At 45.5% G+C, this 5,719-nt stretch overlaps 1 protein-coding gene and 1 non-coding gene across 3 annotated transcripts in view; one reads left to right on the top strand and one right to left on the bottom strand.

Moving 5' to 3' along the window:
• Positions 1-5,719, bottom strand: part of LOC138963263 (ras-related and estrogen-regulated growth inhibitor-like) — a 79,011-nt gene that overhangs the window by 21,025 nt on the left and 52,267 nt on the right. The gene's annotated exons all lie outside the window — the stretch shown is intronic.
• On the top strand, positions 5,587-5,677 carry Trnay-gua (transfer RNA tyrosine (anticodon GUA)). Its single transcript is given in 2 exon segments — positions 5,587-5,623; positions 5,642-5,677. It is a non-coding gene; the product is annotated as a tRNA-Tyr (tRNA).

The following is a 5,719-nucleotide window of genomic DNA, read 5'->3' as shown; positions in this document are numbered from 1 at the left end:
AACGAAGCTTCAGCCAAGAAGGATTTTCAACGCGTTCATAGAAACATCAAATTCTGCAACACGGCATCTGTCACGGTATGAAGTATGAACCTGTCTAGAGTTGTTGCGTACACATTGCTTAACTATGTGTGAATGATGTGATCGTCCATGGCAAATTAAGCGTGAAACACCCGGAATGCTGACACGCTGTTCCTGCAGAAGGAAAACAGCAAGTACGAATGAACGAAAGTATTGAATAATGGCTAGTTCAGATAAATAGTTCTAGAACAAAGCACCCTTCTTATATGCAGTAGCGATAATAGCAAAAACAGTAAATATGAAAAAACAGAAGAACAAAATGCAAGTAAACAAAGAAAGGCAGCTAGACAGAAAGAATGATGATTAGAAGGAAAACAGAGAAAAAAAGAAAGAAAGAACGAACGAACGAAAGAATGAAAAAATGAAAAAAATGACCGCCGGCCGCCCGCCTCAAACAAACAAACAAACAAACAGACAGACAGAGCGAATCCAGTAAGCCCCCCATTATTCTAATGGCGGCTTAAAAACAACAAGAAAGAAACAAATCAACAACTACCAGATAAACCAACGGATGACTGAATAGTTGCAGACACTCTGAGGATGGTTCTCAGTCATGCCAGCGACAAACACAAGTCGCGCCAGAATTGACATCGCGAACCGGAAGTCCCGGATCACGACCCGGACTTTCTGCTATTTCTGGCACTGCTCTGGCATCGTGTCTGATGCACACACAAATTACACAGACACGCGCACGTGCAACGCCAGATAAATAAGCTAAATGTTAGTTACGCATTGTGAATGTGAGCTTTGACTACGCACAAACGACGACAGTATAATTAGTGAGGTTGCGGGGAGAACGGTTGCATACCGACTACGGAACTGCGATACTGATGCTGTCACTTTTCTCGTCTAACACTGCCAGTGGCAGTGCCTACTTTGTGACGTTTTGTTGTTACCAGAAATATACTACTAGTATCGATAATGTTCCTCTTCAGACATTCATGATAACAAATGTGTAACAAAATGGGACAGAGATGGCATAATTATAACGTTGTTAATGATAAATAATAATCTATGTAGCATCATCAGTTCGTCCCCGATGGGGGGTGGGGGTGGGTATGGGGCGTTGTTGTTGTGTCCATTCAACCTGTTCAGGACCGATTCTATTTGGTTTCCTTTCTCAGTTTATGTATGGTGGTCTCAGGTCTCATACTTTGAAACTAGTTTCTGTTAGGTCTATCACTGTAAAGCAAAAACGGTTGTAAAATACTCAAATCTTTTTACACTTGGTCCCTCAAAATTGTGATCTGCTTCTAAAAGTTAAACATCTTGTCGGGGTGTCGGTGGGTTGGTGGGGGGGGGGGGGGGGGGGAATAAAACCTTCAGAGTATCTACACTGTCAATCACAACTATCTTCTACGTCCGAACATTTAAGTTGTTTTGGGTTGGGTTTTTTTTTTTTTTTTTTTGGGGGGGGGGGGGGAGGTATAACGGGTGTTACGCAAACAGTTTCAGGTGAACAAAATTATGTCATCACTATATATCTCTATTTCCCGATTCCGTATTCAATATTCGGTCGTTCTCCACGCAACATATCGTAGTACTGTATTATTTGACGCACGGATGGGTTTATGAAGCAAAGCATGTCAGGCGAAGGGTGAAATATTTTGTTGTTTTCCTTCCACACCCACAACAGCATCACCATTACAAGCGACAAAAACAGTATCACCATTACAAGCGACAAAAACAGTATCACCATTACAAGCGACAAAAACAGTTATGAGAAACCATCTCAGACAATTGCTAGAATGCTTTGTATTCTTCCACCGAACCGACAACACTATCCTTCCTGCGCGCGCCCCGAACGATTTATGATAAAACATTTCAGACGACTGTTCGTTGTAAAAGTGTTGTGTATGTCTGTGTATAAAAGTACGTCGGCGCCAGCCAAGGGTACGGGAACTGAATTTAGTGTCTTTCTGTTTGTCCAAGTATACTTTCCAATGGTTATTTTTGAAATGATTGATTCTTGAAAACAACAACAACCATAACCAAAACTACAGCAACAACAGCAACTTGGAGGATTTACTGACCGCTCTATCTCCCCCCCTACCCCTCTCTACCTCCCTCTCCACCTCCCTCTCGCTACGGGTTGGAAGTAACTAGAGACCACACACGTGGCGGGGATGTAGCTCAGTCGGTAGCGCGCTGAATTTGTATCCAGTTGGCCGCTGTCAGCGTGAGTTCGTCCCCACGTTCGGCGAGAGATTTATTTCTCAGAGTCAACTTTGTGTGCAGACTCTCCTCGGTGTCCGAACACCCCCCGTGTGTACACGCAAGCACAAGACCAAGTGCGCACGAAAAAGATCCTGTAATCCATGTCAGAGTTCGGTGGGTTATAGAAACACGAAAATACCCAGCATGCTTCCTCCGAAAACGGCGTATGGCTGCCTAAATGGCGGGGTAAAAAACGGTCATACACGTAAAATTCCACTCGTGCAAAAAACACGAGTGTATGTGGGAGTTTCAGCCCACGAACGCAGAAGAAGAAGAAGAGACCACACACACACTACCCATCCTGCCAACCCCCAGGCCTACCCCACCCCAAAATCAGCGGTTTTTCTATTAAGGGTATAATCGAACCGAAGTGCTTAACATTTCTGAGCAGCAGAAAGAAAAAGATAATTGACCCCATGGCCCAACTATGTTTCCGACCGAAACACTGCGTTTAAGCACTGAGATCATACCCCTTAGAATAATATTCTTTTTTTTTGGGGGGGGGGGGGGAGGGGGGAGGAGGGGGAGGGGGAGGGGGAGGGGGCAGAGTTAGCCAAGCCCAAGTGGGGTTTTGTTTTTTGTTTTTGTTCTTTTGTTCTTTTTTTTCAATTTTTTTTTTTTTTTTTACCTTACAGTCAATAAATTGTCAAGGATCCTGCCCTCAAGACAAAAGCCTGATAGACGAAGAACAGACACTAGATTGTAACGATAACTTCTCAGTCTTTGATATTTTATCTTCGCGGCTCCTTAAGTGGTCGTGCATTACAAGAAAAACACTATGTTTACAACTGGGTCGCCCTCTGCCGACTCGATGAGAGTTTCTATACAAATAGCTGTCGGCTTTGCTGAAAATAGTACTGAAAACAACCGGCAATAAATATAATTAGTAGAAGGAGCGCACGAGAGAGTGTTGAGTGGTAAAACGCAGTATGTGTGTGTGTGTGTGTGTGTGTGTGTGTGTGTGTGTGTGTGTGTGTGTCAGTGCGCACCAGCGTGTGTGTGTGTGTGTGTGTGGACGTGCGTGTGCTCGCGCGCCCGCGTGTGCATATGGGAGGATATGTATGCGTGTATGCGTGTGTCTGCGCGCGCGCGTGCATGCATTTGTATGCGTACCGCTTGAGCGCGCGTCAGTGTGCGTGTATGGAAAGCCGTTTGGCTCATAACTATTACAGCTGTAATTTAAAATAAATACACCTGTATTTATGAGCCAAACGGCTTTCCATATGCATGTGCGCGCACGTGTGTAAATACATCACATTTCATATCAGTTTGGCCATTACGCAAACATTTTCAGCAGCGTATATTGAACATCACAAGCATACATTGCATGCCTCTGTTCGGAAATTACCCACCTACTCAAATATGCAGCACAACAGCAACGGTCGCCCCCCCCCCCCCCCCAAGTTTGAACTATTCTCTCTCAAGCCTTTATGATCATGTATCTTTGACATATTCCTTTATAGATGGGCCCTTCCAAAAGGGAAACGGTATCGCTATGTGATCAGAGGTCCACAAATGCACAAATAAACTTGCACATCATCTCTTCGGCGCCTCAGTCAAAACACACACGTTCCTATCTATATTGAAGGATTTTTTGAGTGCGGGTGAAAAGGGTCTTGCTCGTATGCAAATCTAGACTACATTGGACTAACCCCTCCCCCCCCCTCCCCCCCCATCCCCCGCCCGCTCTCTCTCTCTCTCTCTCTCTCCACTCTCTCTCTCTCCACTCTCTCTCTCTCTCCACTCTCTCTCTCTCCACTCTCTCTCTCTCCACTCTCTCTCTCTTTCTCTCCACTCTCTCTCTCTCTCTCTCCACTCTCTCTCTCTCTCTCCACTCTCTCTCTCTCTCTCCCCACTCTCTCTCTCTCTCTCTCTCTCCACTCTCTCTCTCTCTCTCTCTCTCTCTCTCTCTCTCTCTCCACTCTCTCTGTCTCTCTCCACTCTCTCTCTCTCCACTCTCTCTCTCTCCACTCTCTCTCTCCACTCTCTCTCTCTCCACTCTCTCTCTCCACTCTCTCTCTCTCTTTCTCTCCACTCTCTCTCTCTCGCTCTCTCTCTCTCTCTCCACTCTCTCTCTCCACTCTCTCTCTCCACTCTCTCTCTCTCTCTCTCTCCACTCTCTCTCTCTCTCTCTCTCTCTCTCTCTCTCTCTCTCTCGAGATTTTTTATTTGTTTAATGTGTCTTTGTCTGTTTGTATGATCATTAAATCAATATGTCTGTATAATCAGGTGTCAGTGTTATTTTAGGCGAACGTTGGTGTTGTTGTGTTGTATCGATGTCGATGTGTACGTCAACACCTGCATAACCTGAAAAGATTGTGGGAGAGAGAAATGAGTTCCGTATTGAATAACCTATTAAAAGTTTTATGTCTTATTCTATCATTGTGTATGATAGAAATCATTTGTTACGTTTTGTTTTTTAACAAATCGTTTAATTGCGCTTGTTATTTTTAAAAAATCAGATGAAAAAAGCTGTACTGTACTTGCATGCTAGTTGTGTTCTCATCGTAAAAGAATACATACATTCAATTCTCTCTATCGCTCTCTCGCTCTAGCTGTCAGCCACATGTATGTGTGTGTGTGTGACACCGGCTGGTTTGTCAGCCACCTGTGTGTGTATGTGTGACACAGGCTGGTTTGTCAGCCACCTGTGTGTGTGTGTGTGTGTGTGTGTGTGTGTGTGTGTGTGTGTGTGTGTGTGTGTGTGTGACACCGGCTGGTTTGTCAGCCACCTGTGTGTGTATGTGTGACACAGGCTGGTTTGTCAGCCACCTGTGTGTGTGTGTGTGTGTGTGTGTGTGTGTGTGTGTGTGTGTGTGTGTGTGTGACACCGGCTGGTTTGTCAGCCACCTGTGTGCGTGTGTGACACCGGCCAGGCTGGTTTGTCAGCCACCTGTGTGTGTATGTGTGACACCGGCTGGTTGTCAGCCACCTGTGTGTGTATGTGTGACAGCTGCTGGTTGTTAGCCACCTGTGTGTGTGACACCGGCTGGTTGTCAGCCACCTGTGTGTGTATGTGTGACACCGGCTGGTTGCGAGTCAGCCACCTGTGTGTGCGTGTGTGACACCGGCTGGTTTGTCAGCCACCTGTGTGTGTATGTGTGACACCGGCTGGTTGTCAGCCACCTGTGTGTGTATGTGTGACACCGGCTGGTTGTCAGCCACCTGTGTGTGTATGTGTGACAGCTGCTGGTTGTCAGCCTCGGGATATACAGGTGTGGCAATAAAGTTTATTGGCTTGATGGGAGTCAGTTTTACTTCATCTTCTTAAATGTTTCTCTATTTATCTATCCCGTGATAGCTCAGTTGGTAGAGCGGAGGACTGTAGAGGCAATGTGGTTCGGCGATCCTTAGGTCACTGGTTCGAATCCGGTTCGCGGGAATAATGTTTTTATTTTATTTTTATTTTTATCTTTCAGGTCTC

The sequence above is a fragment of the Littorina saxatilis genome, linkage group LG3 (genome assembly GCF_037325665.1).
Source record: "Littorina saxatilis isolate snail1 linkage group LG3, US_GU_Lsax_2.0, whole genome shotgun sequence".
In the NCBI taxonomy this organism is placed as follows: domain Eukaryota; kingdom Metazoa; phylum Mollusca; class Gastropoda; order Littorinimorpha; family Littorinidae; genus Littorina; species Littorina saxatilis.
This window is presented reverse-complemented; position numbering and strand designations above follow the sequence as displayed.